We start from the raw sequence: 12,402 nt of genomic DNA, 5'->3' as shown, positions 1-12,402 counted from the left end.
TTTGGTTACAGTGAAGTAAGCAAATGGTGATTACAGGGCTTAATACAGCAGGCCTTGCTGTTCACTGGAATGAAAACGTGACATGAAATTAGGTCAATTTAACCAGAATTGGGAATGGGGGAAAAATATCTCTGGTTTTCCTTCATAAGATTATTTTTTATTAGATCCTTCAATTCTTGAAAATGTATTCCTTGGCACATTATACAAAAGACGTTTCATTTTCATGAAAATAAACCACACACTGAATCATGTGTTAAATGCACACAGAAAATCACTTCCTTAGAATATTCTATAACAGAAAACATCTTGCAAAAATTGGGGCTTTAGTTCCATGTCAAGCCCATATTTCAAAATCCTGAATCCTGGCTATGGATGGTCATGGGTTTTATTTTGCTGGTTACTGCCTCTGGAGATAAGGATCAGCACCAAGGCCAAGCACAGGGTTAGCAGGAGGCATCCACTGTGTAATTCAGCTGCATCCACTGTGTAATTCAGCTACATCCAGCCTGAGAGTGGCTTCCAACATGCCAATGGTCCATGGAACACATGTTGAAATTCCACTGCTCATCTCACTCCTCCACCTTGGTGAAATGAAATGGTTGACCCCCACAAGGATGAGTGAGGAAACTTCCACTTCACTCTGTACCTTTGGATGAGTCCTTTGATAAGTACCCATCGAGCTTTGCTAGCCATGGCAGCCCCAGAGGTGAACAACCAGCTGAGATCGTAAACATTGTATTCTCTTGCTTTAAATCCATTAGGCAGATTTTACTACAATATCTGTTAATGTCAGCAGTGCAGATAGTTCATTTTTGTAACCAAAACACGCCCCCTACACATCTGCAGATGGTCCCACATGAATATGCTCTAAAATTGATCCTTGTTCATCATATTGGGGTGCTTTACCTTGTGGTGCTCCCTTTGAACCTCCTCATCTTTCCAGCTGAAGGTGTCTCTTGTGCCACGGGCTGTCTGAAAAAAAACCCCAACCCAATCCAACACCTAAAAGAAAAGAATTCACAGTCTATGGTCCCTAAATCCCCAGTTCTCGGCTTAATAATACATTTTCAGCTGTGCAGTTCCAACATTCATAACTAGTGCTGAGAAAATAATTTGCAGGCAGTAATTTGCTGAAAGAATTTAGGCCCTTTCTCTGCTCGCAGATGGTCCCTGAGCAAAATCAGAATTTCCTCGAATGCACTCATTATTTGAAAATACTCGACACATTTTTGGCAGGGCTTTTTTTTTTTTCCCCATTTAATACAAAAAAAAAAACAACCCACCCTTGCAGATCGATCACAAAAGCATCACTTGTGTATTCCATAGTTAGTATTCTTGCCATGAACGGCTGGTTTATTGTAATTAATCATTGGTTCATACTATGGTTTCCATTCCCCCACTGGAGGGAAAACAAAACCCCTGTAATTCTTACAGTCAGGTGTAGGCCTTGAAAAAACCCTAGGGCTATGATTTCCTTTGGGAAAAAGAAGCAGGGAAATAAGACTAGGGAATTTTAACCCTTGTAGTCTCTGGTTCTCCCAGGCTTTTCCTACATCTTTCATAGTATCTAGAGTTCCCGTTTCAAATGGTCTCCATACATGGTCTTGCAATGGTGCAGCAGGGCCATATATTTGGGATCATGTGTCCTAATGGCACAACACCACCACCACACGTTAACACCCCCTTCATATTCCCTGGCTCTATATAGTGAAATCAGCTCACCCAGACTAGAGCAAGAGAGCAGCCATGGAGGCATTGCAGAATACTGAGCTGGAAGCACATGAGGTGCGGGATGAGATGGGGATGGATGTAGATAGAGGAGTCTTCTTCAAATCTGTGATACTTGACAGGCCTGTTTCATTAAAGAATCACTCCAGTGGACAAATAAATAAGGCTTCAAAAATTGATTGATAGGCTGACTCCATCATTTAAATTCTATTATATCCTCGCACATCAAGGAACTACATGCAAGGGAAGAGCTTGGCAATGCATTTAACTACGCTCATACTAAGACCTAGTGAAGAGGAGTGCAGTTTATTTGTCAAGGTTTGATAAGGCTACAGTAGACTCACCAACTTTTTATTCTGTCCTAATGTTCTTCTCACCTGCTCCCGCTAGCTTTGTGTTGTCTTGCTCTGCTCCTCTAGCTGGAAAGCATGGAATTCACCCAGGGCTGGATGCAAGCTAGAGCTGAAGGGATGGGGCCACAGCCTGGTATAAATCCTCTGAGGCATCCCTTCCATCCATTAATCGGTCTCTTTCTGTGCTAATGTGTGTTACTGATGCAAGCACAGACAGAATTGTGCCACTCTTTGCAGCTGCTTCAGGGAAGAATCACATTTACATTACTAAATGCAGCTTTCCAGCAAAAACACAGAGTGAAGTCAGAAGACAGCCTTTGATAAGGAAGAAAGAGACTTTAAAACAAATAACCCACATTCACTAACATGTATTCAAATACAGACAAGAAGAACAGTGTTAAAGAAAAAAAAAACAAAACCCTTGACATTTCTGCTTCAAGCAGTCTTTATCACAGAGTGTGCACTTTCTATTTCACTGTTACCTTTCCTTTTGATAGTCTCTTCATAATCACTTCTCAAACAGACATTTCTCCACTTCCCCACACGTACCCTGTGGTGCTGGGGGATCCTGTCTCTCGCAGATGTATTCTGTGTTAGCCTACCCCATGCAAAGACCAAACCGTAAATGTGCACAAGGCTTTTCTGCTCTTGGAAGACATTCTGTGTCTTGAGCTCTGGCAAAAGTTCTCAGATTTGACTTTTATCAGGAAGACAGGACACAGATGCCTGTCACGCTGCTGCGTATGTAGAATTATAGAAACTTGTACATGTTTCGAGAGGGAAAAAAATAAAAGTGTTTTTTTTTAAGTGGATATTTTCATTCAAATTAATTTTGAATACAGGAGATTCTGTTTCTTAATCACATGTAGGAAAACACCTCAGATATCAGATATCCTTTGGAATATCTAAGGTGCATTATGACATTCTGGATAGATAATTGCTACACGTAGCTCTTACATTTTCAATATGACACTAGATTTGTTTTGTATTTGGAGTTGTGTGATGGGCTGGTAGGAACTGAAGGAGTTTCAGCAGATGGAAATGGGCAGCTGCAGCCAGCCTCAATCAGACAAAGGATTTCATGACATTTACAGCAACAAAAAAGCTGGAGTAAACTAGCCGTTGAAGATGACATCTGAACGTTTTAGAATTAGACCTTTATTAGGGTATGGGATGAGGCTCATACCATTCACAACTGCTGAGTTTGGGCTGTATTCTGGAAAACACTGGAGCAGAAAGTTATTCTCAACTAATATTCTCATAGTTGTCTGAAGAGTTTTTGATGGCAGGAAAAGGCCTTAAAAATTGAACTGAAACTAAGGACAATTCAGAGACAGGAGGTCAATTCTGTGGAAACCTCCATGCAATGGAGACAAAAAACGCTAAGAGCTTTTATAAAAGGTAGTTGTTTTTTTTTTTTTTCCATAGCTAGAACATTTCCTGTCTATTATAAAGTTAAAAAATTAGGAGTTTCCTCAGTCAGAAAGCAGAGGACTTGGGATGTTTGAAAATTAAGCCAAAATCTCTGTCCAGACTTAGTTCATTTTACCCCAACACCATTCACCAGAGACCTTTCTCCCACAGCCATGAGTTCGGATCCAGATGCAAATTGCTTAACTTGTTAAAAGGTCTCACCAGTGAAGAAGTCAAAAGAGGATGAATGTTACAGTGTGTGGGCTCAGACACCTCTTGAATCAAGAGGGTAAAAAAGGAAACATAGTCTTTCCTGTTATTTAATCTCAAGGTTTATGCCAGACAGTACATGATATTCTAACAAAGAGGAGAAGGATGTAGCAAAGCCAGGCTTTATTAAGGTCCAGGTGTACATGATTTACTTTTCATTAGACTTAGTTAGCAGCTAAATAGCAATTTGGGCAAGAGTTCTCTCACCATGCTTAATACTTTAGTCGTACAACAGAATAATATCTCCAGCATCATTAAAAACAAACATTCAGATGGGAGCAAATGAACTCATATCAATTCAGCCAGCTGCAAAGACCTCTTTCTTGTTACTGCCATCTCACCCCTTTCCAAATCACCTCTTAAAAATACATGACTGTTGTATCAAACCATAAAATTCAGGCTCTTTCAAGCCAGTAAGGGATCTCACTCCCTGAGGTCCCCATGTTTTCTTGGACAATGACCTGCAATCGGGAGGACCATTTAGCCCACCTCCCCCTGCCCAGACAAGCTACTGTCATAGATTTATAGGTTATCTAATGCTGCACAAAGCAACCTGACCTAAAATATTCAGAGGTCTAGGCCTTACTCAACAGCTTCCAGAGAAGGGCATTTACCCCTGCAAACACACCAGAGCATAAAATAAAACATTGGAATACCTATGCTTTGACACCCATTTTGTCCATGGGCAACCAAATCCTTTCTATTCCTTTATTCGCTGTGCCATGCCTTGATAATGACCACTTCCAGCTCCAGGCAATACAAAGAAAGCTGCAGAAAGCAACAGCAAAGCCTTCACTTGATGCTGGGACCGGCTTCTGTGCTAGAAGCTGGATCAATCTCTGCTTTTCCATTTCATATTTCTCTGTTGTTTTCTGACTTAACAAGAAAACTCATTTATTTTTAGAAAAGTTACTGGGTCACCTGTAAGCCCAAATATAAGTTGTGATGGGAAAGGCTGTTCTGCAGACTGCCCACTCTCAAATCCCACTTCCGATCCCAAAGCACTTTGAGGAAGTTTGGATACACATCTGAACTTTTGATGTAGTATCTCCCTGTGACTCACTGAAATGTTTCCATGAATATTTAATTTATTTTTTTTTTTAAGTTCCAAAAGGAAAAAAAAAAGGCTTAAATAAGGAAAGAAAAAGACTCAAACAAATACCATAGCTGCCAACATCTTGTGACAGAAAGTCAATAGCTTTTAAATCTGCATAAAATTACATACATTTCCATGAAATTACCTGCATTTGCATACAGTGATGCTTGATGTTACAAGGGACTTGCAGTTCCTAACCAAGACTCCTCAAATCCTGGCTTCTCCCACCAGCCCAGCAATGCATTAATTTTGCTACCCTTGAGCTCTGAAGACACTGGGAAAATCCAGGAGGGAATTGCTGGGGTTTCTCCACAGCTTAGTGGAAATTCCTGTCTGACCAGGGACATGGGCAGCAGCTTCAGGAATTGTCCCTGAGATCTCTCTCCCTTTCACCTTTACCCCTCTCTTTCTCTTCTCCTTGGTAGTCCCAAGGACCACATATAGCTGGTAGAAGAAAGTCTGTCCTCCTCCTTCTTGTCCCTTTTCCTCACCACATGCGATTAGGGGATAGTCCTCACAGCACCAGCTGGCTCCAGTCCTTGCCAGGGTGGGGGGGAAACAGGCATCCTGGAGCTGGGCAAGGCAACCCACTGACACCTTGTGTAACATCGTGGATCGGGGAAGGAGGGAAATATGGTGTGGTGGTAGAAATGACAAGCTCTAGGGGTTTCAGGAGTGCATGGAAAGGGAAAAGACCAGCACAGAGATGAGAAGATCTCCATCTGGAGCTGAAGTTAAGTTTGGAAAGGCATGGGCAATACTGGCTTTTATCCCCAGGCAGCAGAAGTGTCCCCAGAGTATCACAAAGAAAGAGGAACCTCAGCTATAAATCGTCTGATCAAAGGACTTCTGTCAGAAAACATTTCAGCACAGCCCTTTACAGATGTGATGCGTCAGCACACGCAGAATTGTTGGGCGAGCCCAGGAGCCCCAGTTCACACGGTGTCCCTCACACTGGGGGAGCCAGCAAGGCTGTGGGCACAGTGTATAGGGCAGGGAGGTAGGAACTATCTGCCAGCAATCTTAGTGCAACTGGAGGTCGCAACCTTAGAGACAGTCTGAGCTTGGGGTTCATAGAAAAGTTAGAATAGTTATGGGTGGAAAGGGCCTTAGGATCATCTAGTTCTGTGTTATTCTTCACTACCTGACAAGAAACAAGGATAAGTTTGATGAATGATTCCTTCCTGCAACAGCCTCCAGATGTGTTTCTAGCAGTCCTGCTTGCTGGACTGAGAGCTGAAGGTTCATGGAGTAACCTATCTCTAGGACCAGCGAGCATCCTGAACAGACAGCTTCTTCCTCAGTCCTCTCTCAGGTTAAGGGGACAGCTGGTCCCCTTAAGGACAGGAGTTGCTGGAGGTTTTCTTTTTCTCCCTGCCTTACCATTGTAACACCTCAGCCCAACAGCCAAAGGTACTTTCTGACATGCTCAGGTTTCTCCTAGTGACATTTGCCCACTAAAAACTGAACCTGGACCCAGCAGCCTCCTTTTACAGAAGCCATGAGACAGGCTAGTAATGAGTTGGATCAAAATGGGGGTGATTTGTAACCCAACCCCAGGCCCTGGCCTCCCTGTGTGTAATGGCTTTTGAAATATATTTGGTAACACACCGAATGTATTTAAAGGGATTGTGGAACTGGCCAATTTTCATGCTAATTAAAGTGCAGGAGATGGAAGTGAGCTGTTTGAAATACACTGCAGTGCTGAGGAAAACATATTGTGTGCTATCTCATATTTTTCAAGAGCCCATATTCAAATCCACTTTCAATCTGTGCGCGCTGTGCTGCTGCTGCCGCCTGCATTACCAATCCACAGGCAGTGTCCATCCTGCCCCTGCACTGGCTCAGCCTTTGGCATGGGATGGACCTGCATGCAGAGCCTGGCCCTGGGGACAGAGAGAATTAGGTCATTGGCTTGGAAGGAGATGGAGCGCCAAGCTCCCACATGAGGGGAGGCGGGGAAGGGAGAAGATTACTAATCTCCACAGACAGCATAGCCAAAGGGGCTCCACAGTGGATGCTCACAGAAGAGAGAGCCCAGACTCACCACAGTGTCTCTCTTGCAAGGGCTGAGGTTCAGTTAAGTGTCTGGGGGAAGGGAATTCTCATGCAGAAAGATATTTGCAGAGCATGCAAGCATCTTTGCCTCTCTAGATAGTTGGTAAGCTCACACACATCCCGGGTAGACAAGAGCTAGACAAGCATCTCTGAGCAAGGGCATAGGTGTAGCTTTGACCTGGATTTCAGCCGCTTAGGCTGCATGAGCTGCTTATCAAATACAGAGCAATTTACTTACCTGGCAGGTCTGTTGGGACCAGTTGTTTTGTCCTATTTGCCTAGATAAGTTTAGAAACCCATTTCTTCGAGGGTATTAAATGCTGCCCTTTTGTTTATACACAGTCCCTTCCCAAAGGAAGAGACCTTTCAGAGTGCACATTCATGTGTATGAGTTACTTTGAGTGTCTCTCACTGAAAAATCTGCACGTAAATAGATGTCACACAACCTTGTGTACTTCCCAAGGCAGTGGGGCACGTTCCACAGCCCTCCAGTTCCTCTCTATATGTACCTTTGCCTCTCTGCAGATGGTGGCTGGCAGAGTATGATCTCTTCAGACACTCACCCCCATTCCCCAGGAAGACTACACAGAAGGGCCCATTTCTGTGTAGGCACACCATAGCTGTAGGACTCTCATCTATGCATGATTGCTTGCATGTAGGAATTACTTGGCTTCTGGTTTCATCTCCTTGCCCTCTCTTTGGATAGAGGGGCTGCAAGCATACTTTTTCCTGGGGCGAGGAGCTACCAGGCTTCACTGTCAAGTGCTGAGCAGTGTTTCTTCACCCTCAGGAGGAAATCTGCTTCTTTAAATATTTGTCTGACTCCCTGACAGCTTTTTGACACAACATCCACTCCCCTGTTTACAGTAGCAGGCAATGGCAGAAGACATCTCTATCGAGGCACCCCTTCCTTTGCAAGCAAAACCCTATTCCCAGCTGGCAACAGATCTTCCTTCCCTCTTTCACTTCATATCCAAGTTTTGTCCCCTGTGTTATCTTCTGTGAGCACCTTATTTCCCAAGCTAGGATTTGGAAAGACAGCTGCCTTAAGGCTGATACACACATTGCAAAGGTTAGGGAGCAGCAAGACAGTGAAAAACGAGAGGTTCTTCCCACTCTGCCTCCACCAAAGGATGGAGGTGGTGGCATAATAGCAAAAAGGGCAAATTCCTGCTCCTGTGAAAGAAAGGCAAGTGTCTTTTTTTTTAATGTTAAATTGAGAAGTTTTCCTTCCTTTGGAGTCTGGCAAGTGATGTATGTGGGGGTGGGAGGAAAACAGGAATTACCTACCTTGAAATACCCTGCAATCCCAGGGATCACGTGGGTTTGGAAGTTGCAGCAGCTGCTCTTCGGAGGCAGCTGAAGTAAGCCAATGTGACATGTGGGAGTAGGGGAATTAGCCAGCCTGCTCTGATGCTGCTTCAGCTTTCTGGTATGAGGTCCAGCTGAAGTCCTTGCCTTTGGAGAGAAGCCATCACCAGTCCATTAGCTCAGTTTCTGACTTAGCTCTATCAAGGTGATGTGTCCGACTGGTCAGTGCAGTAACATTTGAAAAGAGATGCCTAGATTAAGTCATCCCTAAAGATGTAGGGGGAAAGAATAGCCTGGTTTCACGATCTTGTGATAGACTAAGCCTTTTAATAAGAGCAATATCTAGATTGCCTTTGTGATGCTGGAAAACAGTGAGTGCTTAAAGTCTGCTCTACTGGTGCCTGGCAGTTTACAGCATGAGTGGCAAATGGGAGTGCTTGCAGGAGTGAAGAGATTGGTTAATAGATGAGCATGGACCAGAATTTCATAGGGCTGGCAGGTACAACCTGTGCATCATGTTCACTTTGTAGTCAATGGTGTGGTGCTGCCAAGATTTCTTCTGCAGTGCCTTCACATAAAGGAGTGTAGGACCTTTGCTGATGCTGGAGGCATTTACGTTGTTTTGTCCTGCTCATTGAAAAGGGCGTTTGAGGAGAACCATCTATCTATGCTAAGCTGAGACAATGAGAAAGTCAGGAGACCCAGAGTCTCAGGGGCCTCAAAGCAGCTATTTTCCCAAGTCTCTATGCTCTTTACGATGCTCAGATTAGGAGCACAAATAGTTCTGCCTCAAAAAGCTGTCTCTCTGGCAGAACCACAGATACTTGTGTTCAGAGGAGTGCTGTGCACTGAGTGTCACCCAAAGGAGGGAGGGATGCTCTCCTACAGTATTTCTGGAAGGCACTGCCATTGTTCAGAGTGCAAGTGGGCTGAGGAGCATAACAGATGGCTGCAGTGAGACATGGACTCTTTACAGATGGTGAATTCATTCCCTCTGAGATCAGTGGTGGGCTGGATGACAGCCCAATATGGTTGCAGGCTCCAAAAGCCTGTATTACCCCACACACACCCTGTTATCATGACATTTTCCTCTTTGAAGAAGGTAAAGGGATTTAGATAGACAGACACAGACATTGGTAGGGAGAAAATGGCAGATGCCATGGAAACAGGTATGTATTCCTCTAAGAAGCTGTCAGCATGGGAAGAGAGGACAATACGGTTATTGCTTACCTTGTGGTTACCCTTCCAGTCAATAGATATCCATACGATGGGCCAACATGGTTTTCAAAACCTAACTTCCATAAACACCAGATCCCAGTAAGCAAAATCACTGAGGATGACATCTCTGAGGAAATCCCCAAAGAAGCCCTTGTCTCGAAGCACTTTTCCTTTGAGACCATGGTCACATTTTTCCATGGTGGCCAATAGCAGTTAGAATCATCTTCTGGATAGATTTTTTTGAAATCAGCTGTTAAAAGGCTGGAAGCCTTTTCCAGACATGATAAAATGAGTGGAATTAGACAGCAAATGACTTCTTGCTGTGAGCAACCTTAGATTCGAATGGATCCCCACCTTACCCTTCCCACCCCAAATCAGAACATCAAACAAGCAGTTCACCATGTTTTATCAAGGGAAATGGGTTGGTTTCTCAGCTTTTTTTTAACCAACCCAGGAAGGTATTTCAAGCCAAAAATAACATGTTGGAGTTTAAATGCTTTTTCTTTCTGCAATCAGATGATTTTTTGAAGCCAATCCTCCTCCAGGTGTTATTTCAGCAATGAGACCGTGCAAGATGTCACTGAGCCCAGGGTTTAGCGAACAACACCCTCATTCATTTCAGGATGATCTTGGGTTATTTAATGATGGTGGTGGATAATAACCAGGAAGCTGCCTGGAAACACTCAGCTTGGATGCAGTTCCACGTTCCACAGCGAGCATGTAGGTCGGAGAATTATCTCAGCAGTCAGCATCTATTGACTCATAGGAAACCTGACTCACAGCCATTCATGTTAAATGGTATCTACAAAAGTTCCTTTTATTTCTGTATTTCCCTATAAGCTTGTGAGACGATACCCACAGGGACTAATGCCATATTATCTCAGGAGCAAGCTTAACTTCAGCAGGCTGGTGTTCAGCAAATCACCAAAGTCAGGCGAAGGTCTAGATTAAAACACATCTCCTGATAGCTCCTCTGCCCAAAGCCCTGGGGCTTGCCAGCTGAGCAGCACAGCCCTTGAAATTCACTTCCTTCCAGTTTAACAGAGCATCTGCAAGGAAGTTTCACAGGAGCAGCTATTCCAAAAGACACTGCTGCTAGATCTGGTGGCAGGATAGATCTTGTGATTCAGCATTCAACACCTCCGGAGGCTCAGAAGCAACTCTAGAAATACTCCCTTTCCAAAATGATAAAAAAGAAAAAAAGAAAAAAAGAAAAAGGTAAGAAGTCATTTGAAGCCTGCAAGTAGATTTGTAGAGCTGAAAAAAAAGCATACAGAGGATATGTCTGGCTGAATATAAACTTGCTGTTGCAAAGATCTTAGTCTAAAGTTGATGGAAAAGCCCCTTGTGTTACACTGCTTCCTTGCATTAAAGTGGTGTTAGAACACCTTGCAGGATCAAGCACAATATGAATGGTAAATCCTAGAGCTATGTATATAAGTATAGAAATACCAGACTGGTAATATTGCTCCCAGGATGCTATATAGCAATGCAAGTTGATCCCCAGTGGCTTTGCCAAGAGGTTCTGGGATAGTTCCAGAGGTATTGCTGTTAGCTTGGTCTCTCAAGTCTGCTAAATACTTCTCAGTATGAAAACCATAGTACCATGATGTTAAGATGCTAAAACCATGTGAAGAAAGAGAGAGCAGAGATGTCCCCCTTCATGCTCCTTTACCCCTCCATAGACCTTTTGCTCCAGCATATTTCCCACCACATTCCAAGGTTCATCATTCAGCAGCCAAGCACTGGAGCCAGTACAGCAAAGCACGCTGTTGTACAGCCACTAGCCCCTTGCTTTTCTCAGGGAAAATCCTTCTCCCAGAGGACTGCTTCATTTATTTCATTTGTCTCCTTTCCATCTCCCACCCTCTTCTCAGGGGAATACAACCCAGGCAGATAAGCTAATGAGACAATTAGCTTTCTGCTCCCTGATTGAAGGGCCTTTTATTTCCCTAACCAGCCAAGCCAATTCTCAGCATCGTGAGTGCTTGACTTTCTGCAGTGTGATTCATCTTCCCTCTTGCTCATATATAAACCGACCATAAAAGAATATTATTAATGTTGCTTGTTTGTTAGCAAACACTTAGACTTAAGCCTGTTTGGGGAACCTTAATTCACCCTCTTTTTCTTCCCTCCTCACCACAATTCACTTTGCATGTGTATTTTACCAAGGCCTCTAATAACCTTATCCTACAGCAGTGCACAGAAAGTCCATTCCACACTCAGCACACATATTGGGCAGTGATCTATTTTGTTTTTCAGTTATACACTGGGTTGCCTTGCAACTTTATCTGCAACCTACCTGCTATCGCATGTCTATCAAAGCGATTATAGCAGTGCGGCACACAAAGGCTGGGTGCAGCCACAAGAGTCACAGTAAGATGCAAGCCAGCAAGCCAAAATCATATCTTAAACTCACAGCACCTGCTGAAAGTGTTCACTGCAAACTCTGGCAGGACGGGAATATGGAGAAAAATATGGAGGTGTGAGACAAATTGAAGATCTCCTTCTATTTCCTTTTAGCCCAAAGACCCTACCTCTCGTGTGATCAGACAGCAGCCCTTATACTCCAACTCCACTTTCTACATTCAGGTCCATATGGGAAAGATTACTTATGCCTGAAGTACCACCACTGACTGTTGGGTCAATGTTCAATGGTGGCTGACTGAATCCTTCAGGCCCATGACGTGCTTTTCAGTGTTATATGACGTATGCTCTATTCAACAGTTGCTATCGCATGCTTGATAATTTGAGATGTCATATTTCTTGTTGTTTTCTTGGTAGAACGTTCCCCCAGATACCAAGTAAGATCTTGCAGTGTGGGCTAAGAGCATCCATGCATTTCTGCATGCTTTTGTTTGTAAGGAAGCTTGTAAAAGGAAGAAGAAGTATGGAAGTCAATGTCAAACTTCTCACTAGATTAGTATTTTCCTTAGTCAAATCTAAAAGGGACCC

The 12,402-nt window shown here is 43.6% G+C and overlaps 1 long non-coding RNA gene across 1 annotated transcript in view; it reads right to left on the bottom strand.

Annotated features, from left to right (window-relative positions):
- Positions 1-767: 767 nt before the first annotated feature.
- The window catches only part of LOC133218829 (uncharacterized), a 57,013-nt gene continuing 45,378 nt past the window's right edge, over positions 768-12,402 (bottom strand). Inside the window, exon 3 of the long non-coding RNA XR_009727274.1 lies at positions 768-972. This is a non-coding gene — a long non-coding RNA (uncharacterized LOC133218829). The remainder of the gene's footprint in view (positions 973-12,402) is intronic.

This window comes from Neopsephotus bourkii, unplaced genomic scaffold, assembly GCF_033783945.1.
Source record: "Neopsephotus bourkii isolate Nb327-2 ecotype Australia unplaced genomic scaffold, CSIRO-AGI_Nbou_v1 NB_1287, whole genome shotgun sequence".
NCBI classification, from domain to species: Eukaryota; Metazoa; Chordata; class Aves; order Psittaciformes; family Psittacidae; genus Neopsephotus; species Neopsephotus bourkii.
The sequence above is the reverse complement of the archived record's forward strand: the minus strand, read 5'-3'. Positions and strand labels throughout refer to the sequence as shown.